This window comes from Bufo bufo, chromosome 2, assembly GCF_905171765.1.
Source record: "Bufo bufo chromosome 2, aBufBuf1.1, whole genome shotgun sequence".
Lineage (NCBI taxonomy): Eukaryota > Metazoa > Chordata > Amphibia > Anura > Bufonidae > Bufo > Bufo bufo.
Window position 1 is genome coordinate 127,065,315 of NC_053390.1, and position 19,713 is coordinate 127,085,027.

Consider the following 19,713-nt stretch of genomic DNA (forward strand, 5'->3'; position numbering starts at 1 on the left):
AGTACACATCACACATAGTACATAAGGCCGGAAAAAGACATTTGTCCATCCAGTTCGGCCTGTTATCCTGCAAGTTGATCCAGAGGAAGGCAAAAAACCCTGTGAGGTAGAAGCCAATTTTCTCCACTTTAGGGAAATAAAAAATTTCTTCCCGACTCCAATCATGCAATCAGAATAACTCCCTGGATCAACGACCCCTCTCTAGTAGCTATAGCCTGTAATATTATTACGCTCTAGAAATACATCCAGGCCCCTCTTGAATTCCTTTATTGTACTCACCATGACCACCTCCTCAGGCAGAGAGTTCCATAGTCTCACTGCTCTTACCGTAAAGAATCCTCTTCTATGTTTGTGTACAAACCTTCTTTCCTCCAGACGCAGAGGATGTCCCCTCGTCACAGTCACAGTCCTGGGGATAAATAGCTGATGGGATAGATCTCTGTACTGACCCCTGATATATTTATACATATTAATTAGATCTCCCCTCAGTCGTCTTTTTTCTAAAGTGAATAACCCTAATTTTGATAATCTTTCAGGGTACTGTAGTTGCCCCATTCCAGTTATTCCTTTAGTTGCCCTCCTCTGTACCCTCTCCAGCTCTGCTATGTCTGCCTTGTTCACAGGAGACCAGAACTGTACACAGTACTCCATGTGTGGTCTGACTAGCGATTTGTAAAGTGGTAGGACTATGTTCATATCACGGGAATCTATGCCCCTTTTGATGCAACCCATTATCTTGTTGGCCTTGGCAGCAGCTGCCTGACACTGGTTTTTGCTGCTTAGTTTGCTGTTTATTAAAATTCCTAGATCCTTTTCCATGTCAGTGTTACCGAGTGTTTTACCATTTAGTATGTACGGGTGACTTGCATTTTTCCTTCCCATGTGCATAACCTTACATTTATCAGTGTTAAACCTCATCTGCCACTTATCTGCCCAAGCCTGCAATCTATCCAGATCCCTCTGTAGTAGTATACTGTCCTCATCAGTGTAAATTACTTTACACAGTTTAGTGTCATCTGCGAAAATTGATACTTTACTATGCAAGCCTTCTACAAGATCATTAATAAATATATTGAAGAGAATAGGGCCCAATACTGACCCCTGAGGTACTCCACTAGTGACAGTGACCCAATCTGAGTGTGTACCGTTAATAACCACCCTCTGTTTTCTATCATTGAGCCAGTTACTTACCCACATACAGATGTTTTCTCCCAGTCCGAGCATTCTCATTTTATATACTAACCTTTTATGCGGTACAGTGTCAAATGCTTTGGAGAAGTCCAGATATACGACATCCATTGATTCGCCGCTGTCAAGTCTAGAACTTACCTCCTCATAGAAACTGATTAAATTAGTTTGACATGACCGATCCCTCACGAAGCCATGCTGATATGGCGTTATTTGCTTATTTCCGTTGAGATGCTCTAATATAGCATCTCTCAGAAAACCTTCAAACAGTTTACCCACAACAGATGTTAAACTTACCGGCCTATAGTTTCCAGGCTCTGTTTTTGGCCCCTTTTTGAATATTGGCACCACATTTGCCATGCGCCAATCCTGTGGGACATTCCCTGTCAGTATAGAGTCTGCAAATATCAGAAATAAGGGTCTGGCTATGACATTACTTAATTCCTTTAGGATACGGGGGTGTATGCCATCCGGTCCTGGCGATTTGTCTATTTTAATCTTTTTAAGCCGCTGATGTACTTCTTCCTGGGTCAGACAGGACACTTTTAATGGGGAATTTATTTTTGCATTCTGCATGTCATCTGACAATTTATTTTCCTCAGTGAATACATTGGAGAAAAAAATATTTAACAGCTTTGCTTTCTCCTCGTCGCTCTCTGCGACTCCCCCCTCATTACTCTTTAAAGGGCCAACACCTTCAGCTTTATACTTTTTAACATTTATATAATTGAAGAACATTTTAGGGTTAGTTTTACTCTCTTTGGCAATTAATCTCTCGGTCTCTAGTTTGGCCGCTTTTATTTGTTTTTTACATGTTCTATTTTTTTCCTTATAGTTTTTCAGTGCTTCCGTGCAACCTTCCTGTTTTAGTGTTTTATATGCTTTCTTTTTGTCATTTATTGCTTTCTTTACAGTTCTATTTATCCACATTGGTTTCTTTTTGTTCCTTAACCTTTTATTACCATACGGTATGTACCTCTCACAATGAGTTTTTAGGATGTTTTTAAAGATATCCCATTTTGTGTCTGTATTTGTGAGGACTTTGTCCCAGTTAGTTTGGCCTATGGCCTCTCTTAGTTGGCTAAATTTAGCTTTTTTGAAGTTTGGTATTTTTGTTCCTCCCTGTAGAAACGCTCTTTTGAATGATAATTGGAAGGTTATTACTTTATGGTCACTATTTCCCAGGTGTCCCCCGACCTGCACGTCTGTTGTTCTGTCAGGTCTATTGGTTAATACTAAGTCCAGTATGGCCGTCCCTCTAGTCGGGTCCTGAACCAGTTGGGAGAGGTAATTGTCTTTGGTTATAGCCACGAACCTGTTTCCCTTATGAGATATACAAGTTTCAGTTTCCCAGTCTATATCTGGGTAGTTGAAGTCCCCCATAATAACCACCTCATTATGATTTGCCGCCTCGTCTATCTCGTTTAGTAGTAGATTTTCTGTGGACTCTGGTATATTAGGTGGTTTATAGTAAACTCCTATTAGTAATTTATTGTTGTTTTTAGCTCCATGTATCTCTACCCATAGTGACTCCACATGTTCATGTCCCTCACTTATATCTTCTCGGACTGTGGGCTTTAGACAGGACTTTATATAAAGGCAGACCCCTCCCCCTCTCCGGTTTTGACGATCCTTTCTAAACAGACTGTAACCTTGTACATTAACTGCCCAGTCATAGCTATCATCCAGCCATGTCTCAGTTATTCCCACTATGTCATAGTCCTCCTCACACATCACTAATTCCAGTTCACCAGTTTTATTCGTCAGGCTTCTGGCATTAGTATACATACATTTGAGAGGTTTATGTATATTTTTTACCCTACACCTTTCCTTCTGAATTGTTCTAGTCCCTCCTTCGATTCCTCCCCCATTCTTATTACCTTGCCCCCGGTCTCTATCTGCACTATCTTCCCCTCCTATAACGTAATTACCCTCCCCCCCAGTCCCTAGTTTAAACACTCCTCCAACCTTCTAGCCATCTTTCTCCCCAGCACAGCTGCCCCTTCCCCATTGAGGTGCAGCCCGTCCCTACGATAGAGCCTGTTGCCGATAGAAAAATCGGCCCAGTTCTCCAGGAACCCAAACCCCTCCATCCTACACCAGTTCTTGAGCCACTTGTTAATCTCCCTAATCTCCCATTGCCTTTCTTGTGTGGCTCGTGGTACAGGCAGTATTTCGGAAAATACTACCTTTGAGGTCCTTGCCCTCAGCTTTTGACCTAAATCCCTGAAATCATTTTTAAGGACTCTCCACCTACCTCTAACTTTGTCATTGGTTCCGATATGGACCATGACCGCTGGATCGTCTCCAGCCCCTCCCAGTAATCTGTCAACCCGATCCGCGATGTGTCGAACTCTAGCGCCAGGAAGACAGCACACTGTTCGGCGATCACGGTCTTTGTGACAGATTTCCCTATCTGTTCCCCTAATAATGGAGTCTCCCACTACCAGCACCTGTCTGGCCTGCCCTGCTCTCCTGGTTCCCTGCTTACTGGAGCTGACATTCCCCTGACTGGCAGAGGAAGTGTCTGGCTGCAGCAGTGCCGTCCCCGGACTGACATCCCCCTCATCTGCCAAACGTGCAAACTTGTTGGGGTGTGTCAGATCAGGGCTAGCCTCCCTGGCACTCTTCCCTCTACCCCGCTTTCTAACTTTTACCCAGCTAGCTACCTCACTTTCCTCAGCCTCCTCTCTGTCACCCTCCCCCTCATCTACCCCAAAGAGTGCTTGCTCGGTGAGAAGCAAACTCTTTTGCAAATTATCAATGCCTCTCAGTGTTGCAACTTGCCCATTTAGAGACTCGATCTGCGATTCCAAACGGGTAATTTGCTCACATCTAGAACAAAGATATACACCCTTGAACTCCTGTTCCAGGACTGCATACATCATGCAAGATGTGCACTGGACTGCGTTGTAAATTGTGCAACACATACTAAATGGGGATTACAACAGTAAAAAAGTAAAAGTATAAATGATTTAGATTTAGACCCTGTCTGCTGTAGTTGTAGGACCACGTCAAATTAAGCCAACAACACACAAGGAAATTATATCCAACCTTAGTTTCCAAAATCCTTTTCTTAAACTCCTTATTTTTTAACTCCACTTAATAAGAAGCCACTTAGTAGAGCAAGCCTCAGAAAGAGCAGGCTCTGAAGAGTATAAGTGGCTCAATTTATAGCACCTGGTTGCCCCAGGCACTCGCCTTAATTAAGCAAACACATGTTATTACATACAGGCACATAGTACACATCACATGTGCACTCACTTTTATGCAGGATTCATGGGCTCCATCATGCAGTGGAAGGGCAGTCCTGCAGCTAGTAACACTGCCTCTCCTGACAACCCTCCCCCTCCGACCTCGGTCCAGACTACATAGCTGCATCATTTACACCAGCTCTGGCTGTTTAAACACCAGCAGCTGTGTAAATAAGAGGGTAAGGGTTAACAGGGCATCAGCTAGCCATGGGGAAGGGGGGCAGTGACCAGCAGTTCTTACTGCAATGTCGGCTCCTCTGACCAGGAGCAGGCTGGGAGGAGGAGTCTTCTTATGATGTCTTCAGGCTGCTGAGTGCCGGACCGCAGGGCTGGCAGCATGATTAGACGTCACCACCAGCACTGCTGCTCATTGGCTACCTGCTACAGAAGTCGGGAGAGTAAAGAGATCGCTGTGCCCGGGTCTGAGAAAGGCTTGAACCCGGGCACAGGATTACAAACCCGGACTGTCCGGGTCAATCCCGTACGGGTGGCAACCCTAGGTACTCCACTAGTGACAGTGACCCAATCTGAGTGTGCACCATTAATAACCACCCTCTGTTTTCTATCACTGAGCCAGTTACTTACCCACATACAGACATTTTCTCTCATTTTATATACTAACCTTTTATGCGGTACAAGCCGGTACAGTGTCAAATGCTTTGGAGAAGTCCAGATATACGACATCCATTCAGGGGCGGACTGACCGGTCGGGCACTTCGGATGTGGTCCGAGGGCCCGGCCGGGATGGGGGCCCGCCGCAGAATAACATAATGTGTTATGCCCAGCTCCCCGATTCCGAATGTTATGTTGGCCTGGTAATGGCAGCGGGGCCCGGTGCACTCACTGTATTCTATTACACCGGCCCCGCTCACTGTAATACTAATATTCTGATGTGAACAAGAGAAATCCTCTGCGATCCTCTTCGTACTCACAAACTCAGTAGCAGGCAGGCCGGGCGGCAGCGTAACTCACTGACGTCACGCGCCTGCTCCGCCTGCTTCATTCATAAAGTTGGAGGAGCAGGCGCATGACGTCAGTGAGTTGCGCTGCCGCCCGGCCTGCCTGCTACGGGAGTTTGTGAGTACAGAGAGGGAGAGGATCGCAGAGGATTTCTCTTGTTTAATGCCTATTGCCTACATTAATGCCTCAATATTACAGTGAGCGGGGCCCGGTGTAATAGAATACAGTGACTGCACCGGGCCCCGCTGCCATTACAACACCAGATGCCGGCCCCCAGACCCTGTATTGGGGGTCATTCACTCACAGGGACACTGTTATGGGGGGATCTGTGGATGACACATATATAGCATAAGGTGCTATATATGTGTCACCCACAGAGCCCCTCCCCACAACAGTGCCATCCATAGAGCCCCCACAACAGTGCCATCCACAGAGCCCCCATAACAGTGCCATCCACAGAGCCCCCATAACAGTGTCATCCACAGAGCCCCCGTAACAGTGCCATCCACAGAGCCCCCATAACAGTGTCATCCACAGACCACCATTAGTTCAAAACCCACCAAAAGCACACCTTTTGGTTCAAAATATTTTTTAATTTGGCTATTCCCCACCCCTCTTGTGGGCTGCGCGGGCATGAGTTCAGTCACTTCAGTGCGCAATCCCGTCCTGCAGTGCGTGATCCCGCGAGACCCGCCGCTGTAGGTCACGGGTCTCGCGGGATCACGCGCCACAGGATGGGATTGCGCACCGAAGTGACTGAACTCATGCCCACGTAGCCCAAGTAGTGGATCAGTGGAACAAGTACAAGGTGGGTGGGGGGATTATCTGTGGGGTTGCCCAGACCGCTAGACCCTTCATAGTAGTTATTAACCCCTTGTAGCAGTCCCCCATTCACTGAAGGGGGACTGCTGAAAGGGATTAATAACTACTGTGAAGGGCCTCCGCCCCTTCACAGTAGTTATGCCCAGATATGTGCCCCCTTCACAGTAGTTATGCCCAGATATGTGCTCCCTTCACAGTAGTTATGCCCAGATATGTGTCCTCTCACAATAGTTATTCTCCCTCCAACCTCCAAATAACCATCATCCACTGTCCAACAGGCCCTTCTACTGTCTTTTATGACTACTTACATAGCTTCTACAATCCCTCTCTGGATTACAGGCCAGCCAGCCAGGCCCAAAGCCTGCCAGCCGCAGCCAGCAAGCCCACAGCCTGCCAGCCAGCAACCGTAATTGAGGTAAGAGGAGCCAACTTGGCCTAGGTATCAGCGAGCTATGTTGTGTTGCTATATTGTGAATAGGAACCAGAGTGTTGGAGAGACCCCCCTCCAGGCCCCATTAGACTCCATTGTAGTCTCTAATGGGAGGGGATTCTTTCTAACACACTCTCTAAAGGACACTGAGATAGCCTCTGCTAGAAAGACCCCTCTCCATGGCCCATTAGTCCTCAATTGTAGTCTATACTGGGGCCTGGAGGGTCACTAATGGACGCTGAGATTAGATCACCCCATACGAAAGCATTGAATCAATGCTTTCCTATGGGGAAAAATCTGACCCTGGATGTCATCATGCAGAGTGTGAGGACGTCCAGCGTCAGATACCAGACCAAAGGTCTGTTTTAATCCAGGAAGCCCTCAGGTGGCTGCCAGCCACTAGATCTGACTTATTGCTGGAACGTAAACAATGCAGTTTCTCTAGAACACTGCAGCTCGATTTGCAAAAGGGACACTGTTCCCAGACCACTTCAATGAGCTGAAGTGGTCTGGGTGCCTTTTGTGTCACTTTAACTTTGAAATCTTATTAAAGATTGTGTAGGGTGTGGCTGGAGGCGGGGCAAGGGTGGGGCATGCAGCAGAACATGGGTGGGGCCTGTAAGTGGGCTCTTGATTTATTTTGCCCTGACATTTTGATCCTGACATTGTGAACTAAGTATACAGACATGGAGAGCGGCGCCCCGGGATCTCACTACACTTAATATTATCCCGCTATGCCCTCCGGTATCTTCGGTCACTAAGTTATGGTAGGCGGAGATTTCAGTCACTAAGTTATGGTAGGCGGAGTCTGCCCTTGTTCTGCTGTTGCGCTGGCCAATCGCAGCACAGAGCTCACAGCCTGGGAGAAAAGAACCTCCCAGGCTGTGAGCTCTGCGCTGCGATTGGCCAGCGCTACATCAAAATTAGGGTTATTCACTTTAGAAAAAAGACGACTGAGGGGAGATCTAATTACTATGTATAAATATATCAGGGGTCAGTACAGAGATCTATCCCATCATTTATTTATCCCCAGGACTGTGACTGTGACGAGGGGACATCCTCTGCGTCTGGAGGAAAGAAGGTTTGTACACAAACATAGAAAAGGATTCTTTACGGTAAGAGCAGTGAGACTATGGAACTCTCTGCCTGAGGAGGTGGTGATGGTGAGTACAATAAAGGAATTCAAGAGGGGCCTGGATGTATTTCTGGAGTGTAATAATATTACAGGATATAGCTACTAGAGAGGGGTCGTTGATCCAGGGAGATATTCTGATTGCCTGATTAGAGTCGGGAAGGAATTTTTTATTCCCCTAAAGTGAGGAAAATTGGCTTCTACCTCACAGGTTTGTTTTTTTTGCCTTCCTCTGGATCAACTTGCAAACAAATTTCTTTTTTTGGCCTTATGTACTATGTTACTATGTTACTATGACTCTGCCTACCATAACTTAGTGACCGAAATCTCCGCCTACCATAACTTAGTGAATCTGAAGATACCGGAGGGCATAGCGGGAGAACGGAGCGGCGCCCAGGGATAATAGTAAGTGCAGTGAGATCCCCAGGCGCCGCTCTCCATGTCTGTATACTTAGTTCACAATGTCAGGATCGGTGAAAGGTCCTCTTTAATACTAAATACAAGATTTTTTTTTGTTCACCGAAATAATTAAAAAAAGATTTTACCACATATAACTGCAGCGCTGAACGCTGAATGAAATTTGGTTTTCCACCAAAATAATTCACAAAAGATTTAAACGCATATAACGGAGCACAGAGATGGAAAGGGTCTTCGGATTCCCGCTGCACTATACGTACGTCTCAGAAATGAACCGCTGCTCCCGACAGCAGCTTCTGGGAAGGTCATGGAGCGTTCTGGTCATTCGGCATCTATTCGCTCCTCTAAAGCATTATTTTGAAAGTGTGTAGAAGCCACACGGGGCCCCCATGCTGCAGATTTATCATGAAGACATCATGGAGATTTAACCGCATATAACCGCAGTGCTGACCGCTGAATAAATTTTGTTTTTGTCCGAAATACTTCAATAAAGATTTTACCACATATAACCGCCGCACTGACTGCTACCACCGCTACTTCCGTGTATCCCTGCTATATCCCAGGTAGGTAGAATGCTGTGAAGCAGGTGCTCTACCCCGGGTACGTTGGGCTCCCGACCTCCCACTGCTGCCACCCTGATGAATCTCAGCCATGGTCTCAACAAATATAACCGCCGCCGATGTGAACTGAGAATGCATTTTTCTGTTTGTAATGAAATAGGCCACTAAACGCTTTCAGCACATCTAACCGCCACCGACGTGAACTGAGAATGCATTTTTCTGTTTGTACTGAAATAACACATATAACCGCTGCACTGACTGACTGCTACAGCTGCTTCTTCCGTGAACCCCTGCACCACTACTTCCTGGGCAGGTAGGTTGCGGCAAAGCAGGTGCTCTACCCAGGGCACGTTTGGCTCACGACCTCCCACTGCTGCCACCCTGCTGACTCCCAGCCATGCATGCATGCAACCGTCGACGTGAACTGAGAATATATTTTTCCTTTTGCATTGAAATAGGCCACTGAACGCTTTTGCCACAAATAAGTGCACCAGTGAAATGCGTATATATATTTTTCTTTTTTTAATGAAATACGTCCCTATACGCTTTCACCAGAAATAACTGCAGACGTGACCTGAGAATATATATTTCTTGTTAGAATGAAAAAGGCCACTATATGCTTTAACCAGAAAACAATTAAATAGTGCAGTGTGTATATATTTTTCTTATTTTACTGAAATACGCCCCTATACGCTTTTATCAGAAATAACTGCAACAGTGCAGTGCGTATATATTTGTCTTTTTTTACTGAAATACGCCCCTATACGCTTTCAAAAGAAATAACTGCAACAGTGCAGTGAGCATAATTTTTTTTTTTTTTTTACTGTAATACGCCTCTATACGCTTTCAACAGAAATAAGTGCAGAAGTAAAATGCGTATATATTTTTCTTGTCGTACTGAATAAGATACTAAGATATAAGCCGTATAGAGAGAGTGAGGGGGCACACACACCAGGGAGACTCTAGATAGATGAATAATTGATATTTAATATTCTAAAAACAAACCCCTAAAATCACATAAAACGTACATCAAGTAACTACTAATAGCAGCCTATATTGCATGTACATATAATGCCACGAATACGACAAGGTGGTATATACAACTGTGCAGCTGGTGCAGTGGTCAGTACACTACTGTGGGTACGATGTATTGAAGTTCGAAATGTTAGAGTTCTTCCGAACAGTGTCCCAAATCATGCGGTGCTGCACCAAGTGAACCAGGTAATGGTGGTAATATGAGAAATCCTGAAGATAGCCCCAACAGGTATATCAACTGAGGCAATAGTTATGACTGTATGTCAATGTCCGGTATTCAGTGGTAAGTACAGAGATGCGTACAAGTAAAGCGCACAGGCACTGGCCTCCAGATTACTTACAGTGTCCAGCCGCTTCAGGTCTCCCGGTCTCACCCCTCCTTGCTGCCTGACTGCAGCACGATTTCCCAGGTGGCCGAACACGGCCGTCTGTGGCGTCCCACGTGACCTGGTGATCTGGGGTTCCGGGCGGACGCTTAGATGACGTCAATGCTTTGCGGCGGTAATTTCAAATCTGGATATAGAATCCTTGCGCTTGCAATTTGAAGTCCAGTTTCTTTATTCTTTTCTTTTCCTTGAATCCACGCTCACTCTGTATGCCAGACGCGTTTCAGGGTCTTACGCCCCTTCCTCAGTGGCCACCGAGTGAGTGGATTCTCACTCCTTATATATGGTGTTTACCCACCCACATTCATTTTGTTCAGCTTGTTCCAATATGCGGGATGGATTTAATTACTGCTGCATTTCTACTAACAATTACAATGTCATATTCAAGTTAAAAACATAATACATAATAAATATTAAATATTACTCCCCTTTAATAGATACAATGTTAAAACCATCTTAAAAATGTTCTTGGTCTAGGACTGCAATGTCAGAGCTGCATTATGAGCAAAACCGCATTGAAAACGCTTCAAAAACGCAACAGTGTGAATTGTGTCTTCATTGCGGTTTTTGTATTTTTATGTTCTATGGGGTTAAGTGACCCCACCTAAAAGGATTGAATCAGAATTCTCAGCATATCCTTCACATAAAGTGATATAAAGAAGAAGAAGATGAAAGGAAGATAATCTTCATCAGGAATCATATATTGCAAGGGTGATTCATAGTTGTATAGTTGTATATGTAGGGAGTCGTCCGGTGGGGAGGTGAATCACAGTGTCAATAACTGACCCTCCTGCGATATCTCATCCCCATCGGACCACCCCCCCAAAAATGTTTACAGGAACCCGAACACCTCCATCTCAGCATTGAGACCCCTCGGCATAATGGTGTCATACTCAAAAATTCTGCGGGATTCCTGTCGTGACATGTGAGCGATATGATTCCCTCCTCTCCACATTTTTTTGACCCTTTCTATGGCAGTGAATTTTAGGCCTGTTGGGTCACAATTGTGGTGGATTTTAAAGTGTTTCAATAGGGAATGCGTTTCTAGACCTTTTTTAATATTCGCCACATGTTCGGCTACCCTCTTTTTAAGTGTCCTTTTAGTCCTGCCTATGTACTGTTTCTTACATCCACATTCCAGTAAGTATATGACATCAGTGGAATCGCATGTAAGGCACTCTTGTATTTCTACACTAAAGGAATTTGTTGTAGATTTCACTGTAGTTGTTTTTTTGGGGAAACTCATGATCTTACAATTCGTGCATCGACCACATTTGAAAAAACCATTGGTTGTTAGCCAGTTCTTTCTTTGTTGTTGTTGACTATCCTTTTTAGCTTTAACGGTTGGGGCTATTTTACCTGCCAAATTATTTGCCCTTGTGTACGTTATTTTTGGTACATCACTCAAAAGTGGGCCAATTAGTTTATCATTTAATAGGTGTGCCCAATGTTTTCTAATACTCCTTTCCATTATTCTATATTGTGAGCTAAAAGGGAGAATGATTCTCAACATTTCATCTCACGGTTGTGGTGGGCCTGTCTCAAAGAAACCTTTTCGTTCCATCTTTTTCACTTTTTCCAGTGATTTATCAATTATCTGGATGGGGTAGTCTCTCTCCAACAGTTGTTGTTTCAAGTGTGCAGCCTCTTCATCAAACTTGCTTTCAACCGTACAATTTCGCTTGAGTCTGCGAAACTGACTGGTTGGTATATTGATCAGCCACCGCGGAAGGTGGCTGCTAGCAAATCTGATGAAGCTATTTTTGGCTACAGGCTTGAAAAATGTGTTGCACTGTAGCTGGTTTCCCCTAATCCATATCTCCAAGTCTAAGAACTCTACTTTTTCTTGACTGACAATTGGACTGAATACTAAATTTCTGTCATTTTTGTTAATGTCGCTAAGGAACAGGTCCAAAGATTCCGCAGTGTCACGCCAAATAAACAAAATATCATCAATATACCGCCGCCACAGCACCAGATCCGTCCCCAGCCTGGGTATGATGGTCTCTCTCTCCCATTGAGCCAAAAAAAGGTTGGCATAGCTGGGGGCGAATCTGGTGCCCATGGCGGTACCGGTACACTGCAGATAGAACTCCTGCTCGAAGGAGAAATAGTTGTGAGTTAGAATGTATCTCACTCCATCCAGCAGGAACTCCAATTGTTCCACAGGAAATCCGGCATCTCCTGACAGTTGCTTGTGCAGTGCCTGTATTCCCCTGGTATGTTCGATAACCGTGTAGAGTGATCCAACATCCAATGTCCCCAAGATCCACCCATCTACCCAGTTGACTCCCTCCATTGTCTTAATAATGTCAGTGGTGTCACGGATGTATGATGGCACCTGCTTGACATATGGTTGGAGCCACTGATCGATATACTTAGATAGGTTACATGATATAGATTGGATACCCGACACTATCGGGCGACCTGGAGGTGCTTCCAGGTTCTTGTGGATCTTGGGGACACAGTAGAACATTGGAATTCTTCTCTCAGTGTCCAAAATGAACTTGGCTTCCTGATCAGTGAGAAAATCTGATTTTATCCCCTTTGCACAGTAATCTTTCAAAATATTATAATATTCCTGTGTCGGGTCTCCCTTCAGTTTCTGATAGGTGTTCTCTGATCTTAGTTGCCTATAGCATTCCTCTATATAATCTGTTGTATTGAGAATGACTACGGCACCGCCCTTGTCCGCGGGCCTAATTATAATCTTATTTTCCTCCTGCAGAGATTTGATAGCTTTGATCTCCTCTCTACTTAGATTTGTATTAACCCTACGGCTTTTTATTCTTCTCAGGTCACTGTTCGGAAGAACTCTAACATTTCGAACTTCAATACATCGTACCCACAGTAGTGTACTGACCACTGCACCAGCTGCACAGTTGTATATACCACCTTGTCGTATTAGTGGCATTATATGTACATGCAATATAGGCTGCTATTAGTAGTTACTTGATGTACATTTTATGTGATTTTAGGGGTTTGTTTTTAGAATATTAAATATCAATTATTCATCTATCTAGAGTCTCCCTGGTGTGTGTGCCCCCTCACTCTCTCTATACGTTTTGCATTCTTTGTGGTCCTGAGGGTAGGACTACAGGGTGAGCACCTATCCATACGTGATAGGGGTGAGCCGCTGTATTCTATTTTACTATTTTTACTCTGTACCCTCAACAGCTGAGCTCCCCCTGTACCGATATGGACATCTGGGAACACTTAGACAATAAGTACAAAAAGATTGAGGCTTTCACCTTCAATATGGAAGGGGAAGCATCAACAGAAGTGACGAGATCTATGGATGATGTTTTTAAAGTTCTTGAGAGGACTTTGCAGCGCCAACTGCGCAATAAATGGGAGATTAGATCACTCACGCAATATTTGGACAAGGGCTACATCCCCAAGGGTCTGACGCTCACCAAGACACCTGCATCTGATTTGGTGAATGACAGATTCAAAAAGGAATGGGATGGATTTCTGAGAATACAGTCAGAGGCCCTTGTCCAAATGATCATTAAAAGGAGGATACAAATGACAGAAGAAATGTCAGGGCAAATTGATAACCTAAAAAAGGAAATGGAAACATTCCCAGACATTGATGCAGTTCATAAATGGCATGAGAGAATCTGCAAAAATCTAGACATACTAGAAAGGGAAATAATAGGCAAAAAATCCAGGAAATTACAATACATGGAGAGGAAAGAAAGCACTGAGGCTTATGAACAAAGGGAGGTTGAACACATTAACACACAGTTTGAGAATGTCAAAATCTCAAACAGGTATGAAGTATTGGCTACACCACATTTTTTAGACTTTACACCGCCACATCACCAAACACGAATAAGAAGCACACGCACCCCCACCCCGTCACGCCAAGAGATAAAGAAACACAGTCACAAAACACAGGGATATGTTCACAATTACAACTTGAGGGAGCGTCCGAGGGAACATCCACAGGGCAGAGGGCACTATCAGACACACAGACAGGAGCACAGACACTATCAGAACACGATACACCACCATACACCAACAACCAGCAGGTCACAAAGGCACTATCACAACGAAGAATACGGAGAGGACGACATGCACAAAAGGAGAAAACACAAAAATTAAAAACACCAACCACCAATGTTTCTGAAAGTGACATCGCACTTTCAGAAACTCAGGTGCAGCTCCTGAATAAAGGTTTGAAGTTTGCCCCTACCAATCCTATGGACAAATTTGCCACATACATAGGAGTAGAGAAATTCATTAGACGCCTATGCCTGAAAAAATATTTCCTTAAAAATCCGATCAACAGGGAGATAGACATGGGAAGTAACAAAAATAAATATGCACATACAGATCTCAAAGTTAGATCGAAAAAATTCCCCAGACAGGAGATAAGCAGTGAAATGGCCACCTTTAGGAATAATGTTGAACGTGACCTGAGAAGAATAAAAAAAAAAAGCCGTAGGGTTAATACAAATCTAAGTAGAGAGGAGATCAAAGCTATCAAATCTCTGCAGGAGGAAAATAAGATTATAATTAGGCCCGCGGACAAGGGCGGTGCCGTAGTCATTCTCAATACAACAGATTATATAGAGGAATGCTATAGGCAACTAAGATCAGAGAACACCTATCAGAAACTGAAGGGAGACCCGACACAGGAATATTATAATATTTTGAAAGATTACTGTGCAAAGGGGATAAAATCAGATTTTCTCACTGATCAGGAAGCCAAGTTCATTTTGGACACTGAGAGAAGAATTCCAATGTTCTACTGTGTCCCCAAGATCCACAAGAACCTGGAAGCACCTCCAGGTCGCCCGATAGTGTCGGGTATCCAATCTATATCATGTAACCTATCTAAGTATATCGATCAGTGGCTCCAACCATATGTCAAGCAGGTGCCATCATACATCCGTGACACCACTGACATTATTAAGACACTGGAGAGAGTCAACTGGGTAGATGGGTGGATCTTGGGGACATTGGATGTTGGATCACTCTACACGGTTATCGAACATACCAGGGGAATACAGGCACTGCACAAGCAACTGTCAGGAGATGCCGGATTTCCTGTGGAACAATTGGAGTTCCTGCTGGATGGAGTGAGATACATTCTAACTCACAACTATTTCTCCTTCGAGCAGGAGTTCTATCTGCAGTGTACCGGTACCGCCATGGGCACCAGATTCGCCCCCAGCTATGCCAACCTTTTTTTGGCTCAATGGGAGAGAGAGACCATCATACCCAGGCTGGGGACGGATCTGGTGCTGTGGCGGCGGTATATTGATGATATTTTGTTTATTTGGCGTGACACTGCGGAATCTTTGGACCTGTTCCTTAGCGACATTAACAAAAATGACAGAAATTTAGTATTCAGTCCAATTGTCAGTCAAGAAAAAGTAGAGTTCTTAGACTTGGAGATATGGATTAGGGGAAACCAGCTACAGTGCAACACATTTTTCAAGCCTGTAGCCAAAAATAGCTTCATCAGATTTGCTAGCAGCCACCTTCCGCGGTGGCTGATCAATATACCAACCAGTCAGTTTCGCAGACTCAAGCGAAATTGTACGGTTGAAAGCAAGTTTGATGAAGAGGCTGCACACTTGAAACAACAACTGTTGGAGAGAGACTACCCCATCCAGATAATTGATAAATCACTGGAAAAAGTGAAAAAGATGGAACGAAAAGGTTTCTTTGAGACAGGCCCACCACAACCGCGAGATGAAATGCTGAGAATCATTCTCCCTTTTAGCTCACAATATAGAATAATGGAAAGGAGTATTAGAAAACATTGGGCACACCTATTAAATGATAAACTAATTGGCCCACTTTTGAGTGATGTACCAAAAATAACGTACACAAGGGCAAATAATTTGGCAGGTAAAATAGCCCCAACCGTTAAAGCTAAAAAGGATAGTCAACAACAACAAAGAAAGAACTGGCTAACAACCAATGGTTTTTTCAAATGTGGTCGATGCACGAATTGTAAGATCATGAGTTTCCCCAAAAAAACAACTACAGTGAAATCTACAACAAATTCCTTTAGTGTAGAAATACAAGAGTGCCTTACATGCGATTCCACTGATGTCATATACTTACTGGAATGTGGATGTAAGAAACAGTACATAGGCAGGACTAAAAGGACACTTAAAAAGAGGGTAGCCGAACATGTGGCGAATATTAAAAAAGGTCTAGAAACGCATTCCCTATTGAAACACTTTAAAATCCACCACAATTGTGACCCAACAGGCCTAAAATTCACTGCCATAGAAAGGGTCAAAAAAATGTGGAGAGGAGGGAATCATATCGCTCACATGTCACGACAGGAATCCCGCAGAATTTTTGAGTATGACACCATTATGCCGAGGGGTCTCAATGCTGAGATGGAGGTGTTCGGGTTCCTGTAAACATTTTTGGGGGGGTGGTCCGATGGGGATGAGATATCACAGGAGGGTCAGTTATTGACACTGTGATTCACCTCCCCACCGGACGACTCCCTACATATACAACTATACAACTATGAATCACCCTTGCAATATATGATTCCTGATGAAGATTATCTTCCTTTCATCTTCTTCTTCTTTATATCACTTTATGTGAAGGATATGCTGAGAATTCTGATTCAATCCTTTTAGGTGGGGTCACTTAACCCCATAGAACATAAAAATACAAAAACCGCAATGAAGACACAATTCACACTGTTGCGTTTTTGAAGCGTTTTCAATGCGGTTTTGCTCATAATGCAGCTCTGACATTGCAGTCCTAGACCAAGAACATTTTTAAGATGGTTTTAACATTGTATCTATTAAAGGGGAGTAATATTTAATATTTATTATGTATTATGTTTTTAACTTGAATATGACATTGTAATTGTTAGTAGAAATGCAGCAGTAATTAAATCCATCCCGCATATTGGAACAAGCTGAACAAAATGAATGTGGGTGGGTAAACACCATATATAAGGAGTGAGAATCCACTCACTCGGTGGCCACTGAGGAAGGGGCGTAAGACCCTGAAACGCGTCTGGCATACAGAGTGAGCGTGGATTCAAGGAAAAGAAAAGAATAAAGAAACTGGACTTCAAATTGCAAGCGCAAGGATTCTATATCCAGATTTGAAATTACCGCCGCAAAGCATTGACGTCATCTAAGCGTCCGCCCGGAACCCCAGATCACCAGGTCACGTGGGACGCCACAGACGGCCGTGTTCGGCCACCTGGGAAATCGTGCTGCAGTCAGGCAGCAAGGAGGGGTGAGACCGGGAGACCTGAAGCGGCTGGACACTGTAAGTAATCTGGAGGCCAGTGCCTGTGCACTTTACTTGTACGCATCTCTGTACTTACCACTGAATACCGGACATTGACATACAGTCATAACTATTGCCTCAGTTGATATACCTGTTGGGGCTATCTTCAGGATTTCTCATATTACCACCATTACCTGGTTCACTTGGTGCAGCACCGCATGATTTGGGACACTGTTCGGAAGAACTCTAACATTTCGAACTTCAATACATCGTACCCACAGTAGTGTACTGACCACTGCACCAGCTGCACAGTTGTATATACCACCTTGTCGTATTAGTGGCATTATATGTACATGCAATATAGGCTGCTATTAGTAGTTACTTGATGTACGTTTTATGTGATTTTAGGGGTTTGTTTTTAGAATATTAAATATCAATTATTCATCTATCTAGAGTCTCCCTGGTGTGTGTGCCCCCTCACTCTCTCTATACGTTTTGCATTCTTTGTGGTCCTGAGGGTAGGACTAGAGGGTGAGCACCTATCCATACGTGATAGGGGTGAGCCGCTGTATTCTATTTTACTAAGATATAAGCCACTAAAGGCTTTCCCACATAACACTTGCAGCCCAATAACAAAAAACTGGAATGACAGAGCTGTCTAATGGCTATTTGGATCCCCAAATAATCGTTCCCTGCACTTGTAAATCACTTTCCTATCAATGTCCCTAGCGCCTTCTGACATCACTCCCTGCACTAAGATGCTGTGAAATGATTTTCCATTTATATTTTAAACAGAGTTTTTTTAATTGCTGTCCTTAGCGCCTTCACACGTCTGTCCCTGCACTCTGAACGCTGTAAAATGGGAGAATCTAAAATGGCTGCCATATTTATAGGGCTGTGACATCACAGGGCTGGCTGGCTGCTGATTGGCTGCATGCAGGCATGTCAATCTGTGTGATCCCGCCTTCCCAGAGTTCCTTGCCCCATGTCCTCAGTCCCCACACGTGTAGCTGCCATTTTAGGAAAATTGTGATTCGTTACCACGAAGCATGAGGAAATTTGCATTTGTTGCGAATCAAAGTTTTCCTGAAATTTGGATTGAATTCCACTTCGTCAGCTTTGATTCGCTCATCTCTAATGACTTATACTTAGTATTTTAGTCCTTAATAACCACTTTAAACAGTGTGTCCAGGATAAAAAAGACTGTTTTCTCACACACACAGTGCCACCTCTGTCCCTGGGTCCTGTCTGGAATGTACCACATATAATCTGTGGATATGCGACTTTGGAAGAAAGCAGTCATGTTGTTCTTATTCTGCAAGCCCCTATTACAGGGAAAGCAGAGCACTTGAATGTGATTCTTGAAGAGGAATCACTATTAGCATTGCCATCTCAGGTAAACTTTACACTACTTCTTTTGCCTACAGGTACTCTTTAAGGCTTTCTTTTTTGCACAGTCGAGTGGAGTATTAAAGAAAATAAGCTGGGACACTGATGAGCGTCTTCTGAAATGATTGGTTGGCATGGTGTCCTCTTTTAAATTGTGTTGCCAAGGGTTGCTAGGTTTTTCATTGTTGGTCTTATTTATGTGCTATTAAAGATTCTTTACAGCTCTGATACTTTTTTAAGAAATATTAGGAAATAGTAAGAATGACAGGAAGTCAAGTATATTTGCCTACTCAAGACAAGTACTCCAACTTCCCAAATAACATTTTTTTCCTATTTCCAACCCAAGCAAATATGGGAAAGTTTTGCTAGCATGCCGGACAAGTCTTTATTTTAATGGAGGGTTGTTTGTTTGTTTTATTACCTGTCCCTACAGATTATAAAAACTTGTTACTGGAAAACCCTAGCCTTAAATACCATGATTCACACCACCTCATATTAAAATGTTGTTGACGGAGCTGAAACATTAAATGTGAGTATTCCACATGACTTGGAAGATATTATTCAGCATGGATTGCCTTCTTTGACAGGTTACTAGAACATTTTAGGCCTCTACTCCAAGTTTTGGCAGAAATGATAGGATTAGGAGTAAATATATGTGTTGTTTTGTCCTAAATCCAGACTACACACTGCAAAATGAAAATTTCCACTTATTTTTATTTTTCAACATTTTCTATTTGCTTTTTTAATAACATTAACACATGTTATGGGTGGTGACAGACTGATTTCTACCTGAAAGGGTACTGTTATTTCTAGGAGAGCAGAGGATTAACCATATTGATTGGCTATGTATTCATGACTACTCTTGTAAAATGCCACTGAGAAGATAATTCTGATATTTTTTTTTTAT